The sequence below is a fragment of the Zea mays genome, chromosome 6 (genome assembly GCF_902167145.1).
Source record: "Zea mays cultivar B73 chromosome 6, Zm-B73-REFERENCE-NAM-5.0, whole genome shotgun sequence".
Lineage (NCBI taxonomy): Eukaryota > Viridiplantae > Streptophyta > Magnoliopsida > Poales > Poaceae > Zea > Zea mays.
Window position 1 is genome coordinate 13,590,171 of NC_050101.1, and position 13,832 is coordinate 13,604,002.

General features: G+C 45.8%; 1 pseudogene; it reads right to left on the bottom strand.

Annotated features, from left to right (window-relative positions):
* Positions 1 to 802: 802 nt before the first annotated feature.
* LOC103630858 (disease resistance protein RPM1-like) overlaps positions 803 to 13,832 on the bottom strand; it is a 67,746-nt pseudogene continuing 54,716 nt past the window's right edge.

The following is a 13,832-nucleotide window of genomic DNA, read 5'->3' on the forward strand; positions in this document are numbered from 1 at the left end:
GATCTTTAGAATCGGCCATATAAGCCTGATTTTGTAGATCTGCAACTTCTTCCCCAGCGGAGTCGCCAAAAAGTATGTTGACACCTTTTTGGGGCGCCAATCACTCAATACGAACCAGCGGCGGTGCTCTCTGGTCAGGCATGGACGGTCCGCGGCACAGGGCCGGACGGTTCGCGACCTGGCGCAGGGCTAGGGTTCCCTGCCTGATGGCCGGACGGTCCGCGCCCTGGGGTCGGACGGTCCGCGACCTGGCGACAGGGTCGTCTTCCTCCTCCTTGCTAGAATCTAGATCTCGTCCCCTGGGGGGAAAAGATCTTAAGGTGCTCCAGGTCGACAGGTCACCCGGGGCGTCCCCAGACGACGTGGAGTCGCCTAGGAATTAAGAGATCAATTCGAGGAAGAGGTCTTGGATGGACAACTAGATCTTGCCCCCCTGGGAGGGGTGAGATCCTAGGGTCGTCTTGGGATCGGCAGGCCACCCAAGACGGATCTAGACGACGTAGGGTCGAATAGGGATGGAGGTGGATATGTGGAAGACTACAACTAGAACTATGCTACATCTACTCCTAGGGTAGGAAAAGTAAATAAGGTAATTGGTTCGATTGGAATGTGTTCGGGGGTTCTCAATTGGCCGTACCCCTTTATATTTATAGGGGAGGAGGTCTGGACCTTTTCCTAAGAGATAGCCAACAAACTCTCACGTGATTAGATGGATAACCACGCACGAGATAAGGATAAACATCCGAGTTAATCTAATCTCGGGACACGCGGACCGTCCGGGCCCATGGGCCGGACCGTCCGCTCATTTTGGTGTCCAACACCCATTTTCCTGATTTAAGAAAAAGGGAGATGCGAAAGTTCCTTCTGACAGTCGTCCATATAAAGTAAGGGTTTGAAGCGAATTTGGAAATGTCGAATCATCCAGCTGTAGCGCTTCATCTTCATTGCATGCTCTTATCATTAATCGTGACAGCTGACACATCTTTGACAAAGAGCCACACAATTGTGCACAGAAGTTACTCCTTACATCATAAATTGTAAGGCTCCTCAGTTGGGATAAGTTTCCAAGTTTTGCAACTAATACTTCACTTGCAGTAATGGCAAACAGAGTTTGCAGTTCAACCAAACTCCACAAGCCCTTAAATGGCTCCACAGCTTCCCAATATTTGAAACTGCTGTAAATTACATCTCGCAACCGTGAAACCATAAGATGTCGCAATTTCTTCAGGTTTGAAAACCCTTGTGGGAACTTCACTAACTCTGCCTGCTCAAGGCTCGATGTTTGTAGGTTTTGAAGCTTTGTTATAGATTTAGGGAGCTCTTTCACTTTGGTGTCATCGAGGCACAAAAGCCTAAGGTTGAATAGCTCCCCAATTGAATTTGGAATAGTCTCAATAGGCAAGCCTGATAAGTCTAATACTGCAAGGTACTTTGGTTTGGAGGAAATAGAAGAATACCACAAAGATAATGTCGTGCTGGTGTCGAACGTTATGAAGGTGCGAAGCCTGGATGGATCAATGGTTGATAGAATGTCCTTGCTTCATTGGAGCACAGCCACTCGTCGGGAATATGATTCCACTAGCATTGCTTCATTATTTCCATCATAAGTTGTACTAAAACCCTCTCGTTTAGATTGGAAAATGGCTAGTTCACGCACAAGGTCATGCATTCGGATACATCTAATCCTACCAAAGTTGTTCCTCTCTGCAACGTGAAGCATGCTCCGTCGTATGAGTTCTCTAAGATAACTTTCAGCAGTGTCTTCTAAGCTGCATGCCCCTTTTTGTTCAATAAATCCTTCAGCTATCCACAATCTAATCAATCTCTTTCTGTGTATTAGATAGTCTTCTGGAAACATGGCACAATACAGGAAGCAGTTCTTCAAATAGTCTGGTAAGTATTTATAGCTTAGATTTATAATTTCTCCACGCGATTAAGGTTCTCATTGTTGTGTAGCTCCCAGATAAGCTGATCATAAAATAGCTTCCACTCAGCAACATTCTTTGGTCACAACGACAATATGCTTCCTATTGCCACAAGGGCTAATGGCAGACCATCACATTTCTCCACAATGCTTTCACCACACTGACGTAACTCTGAAGGGCAGATATGGTTTTCAACTTTAGGAAATGCCTTCCTACAAAATACAAGCCAGGAATCATGGTCACCAAGAGGTTCTACTTTGATCTTACAACTATCCTCAGCTAGTGAAGCTACCTCCTCAGTTCTTGTTGTGATTATTACTCTGCTTCCAAGGCCATTATCTACAAGAACTTCTTTAATTCTAAAAAAAACATCAGCCGTCCAGACATCATCCAGTATGATCAAGTACCGCTATTTGTCTAGAGTTTTTATTAATTTCTCCCTTAGTTCTGCACTATCCATTGTTCCAAGATCAAATTCTTTCTTATCTTTCTTGAGGATATCTGTCAGCATTTTCTTCCATATATCTTCGAGTTTATATGACTGAGATATAGAAACCCATGCACGGCAGTCAAAGTTGAACCCTTCATTTTTGTACACATTATTGGCAAGACTGCTTTTTCCAATGCCACCCATACCCCAGACAACAATGATTCGAAGTGATGGATCTTCAAATTTTAATGAACTAATCAAGGTTTGCTTATTTTTATCAATTCCTGCAAGCTCCTCATCTCTGATTGAGTAATCGTGTCCAGGAAGATACATTTCCTTTTCTGTTTCATAGCTTCCTGCAGGTACATCAGTCCCGCCATCCAATGGTTTAGTCCAGCGGTCTTTACTTTCAGATAGTTGTATAAGCTCTTGCTTTATCTTCTTAATCTCACTAGCAATTTCATCTAGTGAAAGCAGACGCTGAGGCTTCTTGGCTATCTTCTTCAAGTAATCCAAAGGTGATCCTATCTGATTATGTGTACCAACTACATAAATAAAATGGTCTACAGTGTCTTCCATATTGTAAGCCAGTCTTCGGACTTGCCCTATCCATGTTTCTTTTTTTTCTCGAAAGCGCAGGGGAACTGCGCCTTAAATATATTAAGAAGAAGATAATAAGGTCTAAAATAGACCTCAGGTTACAGCATGAACTCCTTACGGAGGCCAGTAACGCACATAAGCGAAAGAATCCATGGAAACCGGACTCAAAAACACTACTAGAGATGAAAGAAACCAGGGGGGTTCAGTCATCAGACAATGGAGCTGCCAAAAAGGAGGGACCCTTGGTCCCAGCTAATTCCCAAAGTCTTCTCTCGTCGTCAGCCTACCGAAGGATAGAGGGGAGACTGGGAGTTTGACCATCAAACACACATCTATTACGGTGATTTCAGATCATCCAGGCCCCCAATGAGATCAGAGAGCTCAATCCTTTCTTGACCATTCCTTGAATTGTTTCAGAAGTTGTCTCCCACCAGTCCAAAAAGGATGTCAGGCCCGGTTGGGGGGCAAGGTTATCCAACCCAAATGTTCTGAGCAGATTATACCAGAAAATCCTTGCAAACACACATGAGACCAGCAGGTGGTTAATGGATTCAGGTTCTTGGTCACATAATGGACAATTGCTTGGATGAGTGAGCCCCCTTTTTGCCAATTTGTCAGCAGTCCAGCACCTGTTATGAGCCACCAGCCAGAGGAAGAAACGACATTTTGCTGGAGCCCAAGTTTTCCAAACCCTCTTATAGTGGCCAAATGAGCAGGATCCCAGGAAGAGGCCCTTGTAAGCTGCTTTAGCTGAATACTTTCCATCTGGGGCTACACTAAAGATATGTCTGTCTTCAGTGAGAGGGTGCAACTCAATTTCGGAGAGACAATCCCAGAGCTTTAAGTAATCTGCCAAAGCTCCAACACTAAGACTACCTCTAATGTCGGATATCCATCTTCTGTTTAACAATGCCTCATGGACTGTTCTACTTTTTGTTATCCTCTTTGGGATTATAGAGTGTAGACTAGGGGCAATGGTCGAGATGCTTTTACCCTGCAGCCAATTATCAGACCAGAAAAGGGTACTATACCCATTTCCCACCTCAGAGACAAGGATCTTACTGAAGAAAGTTCTGGCTTTACTTGGAACCTGAATAGGAAGCCCTGTCCAAGGTCTACTGGAGTCTGTTTTTTGAAGCCACAACCAACGCATCCGGAGGGCCCATCCAAGCTCTGGGAGGCTTGATATTCCCAGACCTCCAAGCTGAAGAGGACGACACACCTTGCCCCAAGCCACCAAACAGTGTCCTCCTTTGGCATCCTTTCTTCCTCTCCACAGAAAGCCCTTTCTTATTTTATTAATCGCATCAAGGGCCCAGTGGGGTATATCAATTGCCATTGCAAGATATACAGTCATACCTGTAAGAACATGTTGCACTAGGATTCTCCTGCCTGCTCTGGTCATCAAATCAGCTTTCCAGTTAGGAAGTTGGTCAGCAAATCTATCAACATATGGCTGGAACTGCTGCTTGGACAACTTGTGTAAGGATAGAGGAAGCCCCAAATATTTGCAAGGAAAAGCTGCAAGATCACACGGTAGCAAGTTTTGGACTTCCAATAGAGTTTCCTCTGAACACTATATGGGGTAGACATTAGATTTTTGCACATTATTTTTCAGACCAGAAGCACTGCCAAAGAGCTGCAATATATCTAAGGTAGTGGTAATTTCATCAGCCGTAGGGTGTAAGAAAAGGGCTACATCGTCTGCATAAATGGATACCCTATGTAACTTTCTTCTTGCTGCTAGCTGTTGTAGTAGACCTGCCTCCTCTGCCTTCAAAAAGAGGTAGCCAAGGACATCCATGACCAATATGAATAACATCAGGGAAAGGGGGTCCCCTTGTCTAAGCCCTCTTCTATGCTGAATTTGATCTCCAGGAAACCCATTGAGCATGACTTGTGTGGTGGAGGAAGCAAGGAGACCACAAACTATGTCTCTCCAGATCTGTCCAAACCCAAGCTGCTGCATGACTTCAATTAAAAAAGGCCAGGAGACTAAGTCAAAGGCCTTGGTGATATCCAGTTTGAGGAGCAGCCGGGACATTCTCTGTTGATGAAACAACCTTGATGTCTGTTGCACTAACATAAAGTTGTCTTGGATGAATCTCCCCTTAATGAATGCACTTTGATTCGGGGAAACCAATTCACCCAACCTTGGTGCCAATCGGTTTGCGAGGGTTTTTGTAATCAGCTTTGCGAAGCTGTGGACGAGGCTAATTGGCCTGAAGTCCTTAACTTGCTCAGCCCCTTCTTTTTTCGGTACCATAGTGTCGGGTGAAAGGATCACGATGCCCAAGAGGGGGGATGAATTGGGCTTTTCTTAAAATCAACACTAATTAAAACCTAAGCAAGAGCTAAACAAGAGCCCAACTTCACCCCAACAACTAGCACTTAGAATATAATACTAGAAATGTAACAAAGCTAAGATAATACTTCAAATACTTGCTAAACAAATACACAATGTAAAGTGCTTGAATTAAGTGCGGAATGTAAAGCAAAGTTTAGAAGACTCCTCCAATTTTTCCCGAGGTATCGAAGAGTCGGCACTCTCCACTAGTCCTCGTTGGAGCACCCGCGCAAGGGTATCGCTCCCCCTTGGTCCTCGCAATAACCAAGTGCTCACTACGAGATGATCCTTTGCCACTCCGGCGCGGTGGATCCCTCGAGACCGCTTACAAACTTGAGTCGGGTCACCAACAAGATCTTCACGGTGATCACCGAGCTCCCAACGCCACCAAGCCGTCTAGGTGATGCCGATCACCAAGAGTAACAAGCCGTAGACTTTCGCTTGACCAAGAGAAGCCTAATGCAAGTGGTGTGTGCTCTAGGTGGCTCTCACTAGCGCTAATGAGGAACAAGCGCGGATTATGATTCTCTAATCTCCTCACTAGGCATTTGGTGCTTGCAATGCTCTAGCAATGTGCTGGAATAAATGTGGAGTGCAAGACATTGAATATGGTGGGTGGAAGGGGTATAAATAGCCCTCACCCACCAACTAGCCGTTACAGGCAGTTCACTGCGCGATGGTGCACCGGACAGTCCGGTGCGCCACCGGTGCGCCAACGGTGCGCCAACGGTCACTTCCAACAGCTAGTTCTGACAGAGAGCCGTTGGACTCATGGCGCACCGGACAGTGAACAGTCCACTGTCCGGTGCACACCGGACAGTCCGGTGCGGTGTCCGGTGTGCCACTAAAATTCATCTCTGAGAGCTGCGCTCTCGGGTTCCTGCGAAGGGGAAGACTCTGTCGTGGACCAGCCTGGCCCCACCTGGCAGAGGGTGCACCGGACAGTCCGGTGCCCCAAAGCCAGAAACACTAACTCTTGTTTTTCAGCTGATTTTCAAATCGGTTTTCGTTCTAACTTGTGTGTGAGTTCTAGAGTGACACCTAGCACTGTATATGAGTGTGATTGTGCACCAACACTACACTAGAACTCTCTTGGTCAAACTACTCATCGACAACCCCTCTTTATAGTACGGCTAAAAGAGAATAAAAGACCTAACTAAATCGCGAGTGTCCACATCTCCTTGACACTCGGACTCCGTAGACCTTCACCTTTTGTTCCGTCGTTTTAGCCGTCGCTTCGAGTTCTTATCTCCGGGATTGTTTCCACCGTTGTAGTACTTCTACCTGTCATGCGACCTAACTTACCATTTGTTTCTGCAAAACACACGTTAGTCACATATATTATTACGTTGTCATTAATCACTAAAACCAACCAGGGGCCTAGATGCTTTCAATCTCCCCCTTTTTGGTGATTGATGACAACCCTACAAGTTTTGTGAGAGTAGTTTGTTTTGAAGTTTCTGTCAATAGAAAGAATGGTTAGTTATTCTCAGTAATCTTTGACAGAAAGAACGTGTACCATAATAATAAGAGTGAGCGCATACACATCATCAGATTCTTGTTCATATAAAAGTGAAGTTAAAACAATGAAACAAGAACTAGAGGACTGGTGATATATGACGAGTCAATCATAAGCAACGAGAGAGTATATGACGAGTTTGTGAGCCAAAAACATCAAGCTAGTACAGAGAGTAGCAAGCACATATATTACATCAAAATGAGTCTCTCTCTAACTCTAACTCCCCCTAGCTCTCACAACTTATATCTCTCCCCCTTTGGCGTCAAACACCAAAAGGGACCTGAACCTAAACATCTGAAGCAGGAGGAGGCGGCGGGGGCGCATCCGGTCGAGGTCGAGGTAGCAGAGCGAACGCCGACGGAGGGTCAGAGTCAGTCTCGGATCCAGGATCTGCGGCAGAAGCTGGAGCTGGTACTGACTCGGACTGAGGCTGCGCCGCAGGAGCTACCGGAATAGAAGCGGTCACAGATACTGCCACAGCGGTAGTGATAACAGCAGATGCTGGTGGCACTGGCGGCTGCGGACAGACAGAGCTGAGAACCGGAGAGGTGAACGCCAAAGTGACCGGCCGGAGCGGAGAGGTACCAACAGGGGGTCCTGACAAAATCGATGGCACCACTGGAGCGTGAAGCGGAGGAGGTGGAGCAGACTGAACCGGAGGTGCTGAGATACCAGAATGCTGAAGCATAAGAGCCATGAATGCCCTATTCTCAGCCCGATCCTGAAGTAGCTGCTGCTGAAGTGCATCCTGCCTGTCCTGCATGCTTTGAAACATCGAGAGCATCGTCTCGGATAACCGGGCCTGCTCGGCTGCCAGGTTGGCCAGAATCGTCGCAAGAGCAGGGTCCATAGCCGGAGGAGGAGCAGGGGCAGCACGAGAACTCCCAGCCTCATGATCATGTGAGCGTGGAGGCATAGGAGGCGGAGGCGGAGGAGGAACCCCAAAATCATCATCATCATCATCATCATCATCATCAGCTGCTGTACCCTGAGTGTCAAACTGTCGAAGAGCTGCATCCTCGGCCTGAGAGTCAAATACAGTAGCAGAAGCTGGCACAGGAATCTCAGGAGCAGGACGATAGGATCCAAAAACAAGGCGAGAGGCCTCAAGGGTGCTCTGAAATCGAGGTGGCTGAATCAGCTGCGCAAAGATGTGGCACAAGTAGTGAGCATACGGCAACTGCCGACGAGCACGAATCCCATCCAGAACGGTGTCCTCAATCTCACAAATCAGGAAGTCCACAACGTCAAACTCAGAGTGGGAGACCAGGGCACCAAGGAGCCAAAGCTGAATATGAGTGGTAGCCTCCCTGTATCCCATCCTCGGCAACAGAGTCTGTCTGATGAGCTCATATAAGTACTTCGCTGCTGTAGTAAAGTCTGCCGGTGAACGTCGCGACCCATCTGAGAAAGGCGGGCGGAACAGAGCCGCGACATGAGCTGTCCCCGGAGCCACACCGCCGTGAGGGCGACGAGGCGGGTCAGAAGTGCCGTAGCAGAGGCTGTGAAGGCGAGTCGTCGACTCTGGGAATCCAAATAGCTGACGGATCTGACTGGCAGTAATTGTGACATCCTCTCACTCAAAGCGGAACCTCATCCACTGATGATCCGGGTCAATCCAAACAGAGGCATAAAAGACGCGGACCCACTCCTCAACATATCTGCCGCTGATAGTCAGAAGGGTCTGAAGGCCAGGCAGATAGGTGAGATGCGCCTCAGAGTCAGCACCGGCTGCAAGCAGAAAAGCTGGGAGATCCAAAAGGCGGTGCACTCGCAGAGCTATCTGAGCAGACATCTGAGCTCTGAAAAACGACTCCTGAATCCTTGTGCTGAAAAGATCACTTGCTGCAGGGTCTCTCTGAGCTGGTAGCCAAGACTCCACGGGTACGTATCTGAACCTACGTACCCGTGCCGCAGTAGCACGCTGAAGGTCAAACAGACGAGGATCCGAAACCAGAGGACGAACCTCAGTCTCATCACGCTCCCGGAAGCGAGGTGGAGGGACAGGAGGAGCTGAAGCGGGAGCAGGAGCAGTGGAAGCTGGCGTAGAGGAGGTAGCGGGTATGGCTGTGGAGGTGGATGCAGCAATAGGAGTGGCGGGAGCAGGCAGAGTGGGTGGCGGAGTGGAAGCGGAGGTGTGAGTGGAGGAGCGAGGCCGGGAGGTGAGACGACGAGCACGGAATGCAATCTGATCGGATGGAGTCTGCGGCTGATCTCCAAGTGCGGCCTGCGCAGCGGCTGCTGCAGCTGCTGCCGCTACACGGGCTTCTCTGTCCGTACGCCGCTTCTTGCGGCCTTCCTGCTGCTCCAAGTAAACAATCTTGCCCTTGACCTGCCTGAAGGGGCGACGAGGATCCTCATCATCGCCACCCCCTAGCGCCGACGCATTCTTCGTGCGTGGCATCCTGATCTGATGTCTGCAAATGAGAGAGAGAGTGACTAAGCACAGAGCAAAAGTGACCGATAGATTTAGCAAAGAATGAGATGTCTACCTGGAAAGCTCACACGAGATGTGACGATCCAGGCAGGACGGGAGACAGCACACGATCAATCAAGGTCACTGAAATGACAGAAGAGGTGAGCACGTATTAGTCACATAGTCATAAGCATATGAAATGTGAATAAATACATACACAAAGAGATATGGCACGAGACGAGACGATCAAGAAGTCAAATGACGTGAAAACGGCGTTTGACGGATAAATGGTGTCATAGGATGTTTGGAATTCGAAATGAGGCACGAAACGATATGGAATTGAGCCGATACTTCACGAATAGGTTTATATAGGTGAATATGAGTGAAGTGTGTGCTTGGTTTGAATTTAGGCGAAGAAAAAGGAATTTGGGCACTCGGCTCGGAAACGATCGCTCAAAACGGAAAATTTGGTGAAATTTAAGCCTGGAATCTCGGATTGGCGTGAAATTTGGCAAGTAGGTTACTGGAAGTGTTGTGAAGGTGCCTGAAAAATTTGGGTTCAATTGGAGCAAGTTTGGCTGGTTTGGGCATTTCACCGAGCACGTGGTGTGCGGGGAATTAGGGTTTCGGTGAAATGGCTATTTGAGGTGGGAAAACCCTCCCGAAGGAGCTAGGAACCTGCAAGGATGTTTAAGGCACACATAGGAACACAAATGGCCACATGGTTTCACTGGATTTCACAGAGATTCGAGATTTGCGCAAGAGGAGAGAAAGAAGGGCTTCACTGCCTTTCAGTCAGAGAACAAGAGAGAAAGAGAGAGGAGAGCGGAGAGCAGCTCACCGAGGGAGGGAAGGAGAGCACCAGGCACACGATTGCCGGAGCAGGGTGGTCGCCGGTGGGGGAGATCGCCGGCGACGGGGAGCAGACGCCAGAGACAGAGAGGAAACAGGCGCAGCAGGGAGAAAGACTGAGCCTCTGGCTCGGTCGGGCTGGAGGCCTTTTTTTAAAACGCGATATGGGCGCACCGGACAGTCTACAGTGCCTGTCCGGTGCACACCGGACAGTGCACAGTAGCTGTCCGGTGAACCACCGGACAACGCACAGGAAAAATGAATTTTAGCGCGCGGCAGCCGGTGCACCGGACATTGCACAGTGTAGTGTCCGGTGCACACCGGACTGTCCGGTGAGCCCAGGCAGAGGAGAGTTTGGAGAAATTTGAATTTTTCTATCTAACTCCCAACCAAACCAAATCCCAACTTATAATCACTCAAAATAACACTTGTTGGGACAGGTATTGGCACCCTCATATATTTTTCAAAATATTTCGCCATAGGCTAGATAATTTTTAGAGAAAATAGGCAAATGGTGAAATTTGCATTTTGGTTTGCACTAGGGGTTTTCATGAGTGATTTGAGTTTTGAATACTCCCCCTAAGTGCAGTACCTAATGCATATTTCAAGAACCAATAATTGCATAAAAAGTAAGAATTTACGTGCTAAAAGCTTAAAACTAAGACTTGTCAGGTTTGACCCGTGTTAAGCTTTTTCACTCGCTTTGTTGGCGGTTATCTCAACTAGGTTAGACAAGTCCTAGATGCAATACAAGGAATTTAAACATGCAATGCAAGCTTGACAACACCATTTGACATTTCACATAAAATTTCTGAGATCAAGAATATTTAGTTCATTCCTCAACATGCAAAACCGGGTCTTATCAAGTGGCTTAGTGAAAATATCCGCTAATTGATCTTCCGACCTCACTCCTTCTAAAATGATATCTCCTTTAGCAACATGATCTCTAAGGAAGTGATGACGGATATCAATGTGCTTGGTGCGAGAGTGTTGTACAGGATTATTAGCAATTTTAACAGCACTCTCATTATCACACAACAAATGTACCTTTTCTAGAACTACGCCATAGTCTAGAAGAGTTTGTTTCATATATAAAATCTGTGTGCAACAAGCACCTGCGGCAATGTATTCCGCTTCGACAGTTGACAAGGCAACACTATTTTGCTTTTTGGATGACCATGAAACCAGTGATCTACCAAGCAGATGGCATCCCCCAGAAGTACTTTTCCTATCAATTTTGCAACCGGCATAATCCGAATCGGAATAGCCAATTAAATCAAAATTAGCTCCTTTGGGATACCACAGACCAACGCTTGTGGTGTGCCTGAGATACCTAAGAATTCTCTTAACAGCGCGAAGATGAGCTTTCTTAGGATTAGATTGGAATCTAGCACACATGCAAACACTGAACATAATATCGGGCCTAGATGCGGTAAGGTACAATAAACTACCAATCATAGAACGGTAGAGAGTTTGATTAACCGGGTTACCTCCCTCATCTAAGTCGAGATGTCCATTTGTAGGTCCAAATAAATCCATATGAAGTAGTTCCAGTGGCCTGGATGTTGACATGAAAGCTTTAGTGGGATGTGTATTAGCAACTTGCTTTCCAGCTTGACATGCACTGCATGGCTTGTCTTTTTCAAACACCACATCCTTTAATCCTCTAACCATATCTTTCTTTAATACCTTCTTGAGTGTGCTCATTCCAACATGTGCAAGCCTCCTATGCCAAAGCCATCCAAGAGAAGCTTTGGTGAAGAGGCAAGTTCTTAAGTCTGCATCTTCTGAAGTGAAATCCACTAAGTAGAGGTTGTTGTACCTAAATCCCTTGAATACCATTGATTCATCATCCATTTTTGTTACAATAACCTCTGATGGAGTGAATAAGCATTGAAGTCCAAGATCACAGAGTTGTCCCACTGATAATAAATTGAAGCTCAAGGGTGCAACTAAGAGAACATTTGATATTGATAAGTCATTTGAGATTGCCACCTTGCCAAGTCCTTGCACTTTTCCTTTTGAGTTGTCTCCAAATGTGATTTTATCTTGACCATCAACATTCTCATCTAGTGAGGTGAACATCCGTGGGTTGCCTGTCATATGTTGTGTGCATCCACTGTCAATAACCCAATGGCTCCCACCGGTCTTGTAGTTCACCTACATTCACAGACAATTCAAGCTTGAGTTTTGAGGGCCCTATATTGCATAGGACCAGTGACTCTCTCAATCAAGGACTTTGCCACCCAGATTTGTCTAGGTCTACTCTTATTTGGTGGACCTAGGAATGTAACCTTAATCTTTCCATTTGCAACCTTTCTTAGAACATAGTGAGCATTGAAAGCAAATGGTCTTGAGTGCTTAGGCAAGGGAGTTGGTGGTTTAGCTTTGCAGTTGTGGGCAAAATGACCTTCATTTCCACACTCAAAGAATTTGATAGGCTTGTGAGTCTGCTTTGGCTTGTATTGAGTGATAGCTTTCTTTTGCACAAAAGCATTGTATCCAATACCACTCTTGTTATTTTTCATAACAGTGTTCATAAGCAGCTCATTTTGGAGGTATTGACCCTTGTTGAACTTTTGCACACTTGTTGCAAGATGTTCATTTTCACTTTTTAGTTTCTTGACCTCATTCTTAAGCCTTTGATTATCCACTGCCAACTCATTGTTGAAATCATTGTTCTCAATAGCAACTTTTCCTCTAGTAGTTGCATCAGTCAAGTAATTCTTCAATTTTTGGTTGTCTAAAGTCAGGACTTCAACTTTTTCAGTCAATTCAGCATGTAGACTAGTTTGCTCTTCTTGAATCAAATCATCACATGAGGTTGCTACATCAAGCTTAACAACAGGGTTAATAGCCTCATGTGTTTTGCAAGATAAAAGTTCATTTTCAACAAGAAGATTGTCATGATCAAATTTAATTTGAGTATAGTCTTCCTTGATCTTTACTAGTCTATTTTGCAACTCCCTATTAGCTTCATTTAATTTGTCATATTTTTCCTTAGCATCTTTTAGGGAGTTTGTGAGCTCATTTACAGTTGATGACATAGTTTTATTTTCTTCTTTTATTTCATCACTAGCCTTTATAACTATGTCATACTTGGCATTTAAAGATTCATTTTCATTTTTCAACCTATCACATTTAGCTTTTGACTTTCTAATGATTTGAGTATATTCTTTAAGTAAGTCAGCTAACTCATCATATGAAGGTGAAGCAAATTCCTCATCACTATCACTATCACTATCATTAGCAATATTAATATCATTTTGTACCTTCCGTTCACCCCTAGCCATGAGGCATAGGTGAGAAGTGGATGATGGCGATGGTGGTGGTGAAGAGAAGTCCCCGGCGATGGCGGCAACTTTTTCATCATTCTCTTCTTCACTTGAAGAAGACCCACTTGATGATTCGATGTCGGTGAGCCAGTCGCCAACAATATATGCCTTTCCATTCTTCTTCTTGTGGAACCTCTTTTGCTTCCCATCCTTTCTCTTGAAGAATTTCTTTTCCTTCTTTTCATCATCGCTGTCATCTTCTTTCTTGCCCTTGAACTTGTTCTTCTTGGGCTTGTTACATTGATGAGCAAGATGACCAAGCTCACCACAGTTGTAGCAGTCCATCTCAGAAATGGGCTTTCTTTTGTTGGAAAAGAACTTCTTCTTTCTTGAATCAAATTTGATGCCTTCTCTATTTAGCTTCTTCAACATCTTGGTGGTCTTTCTTACCATCAAGGCAATGTTTGC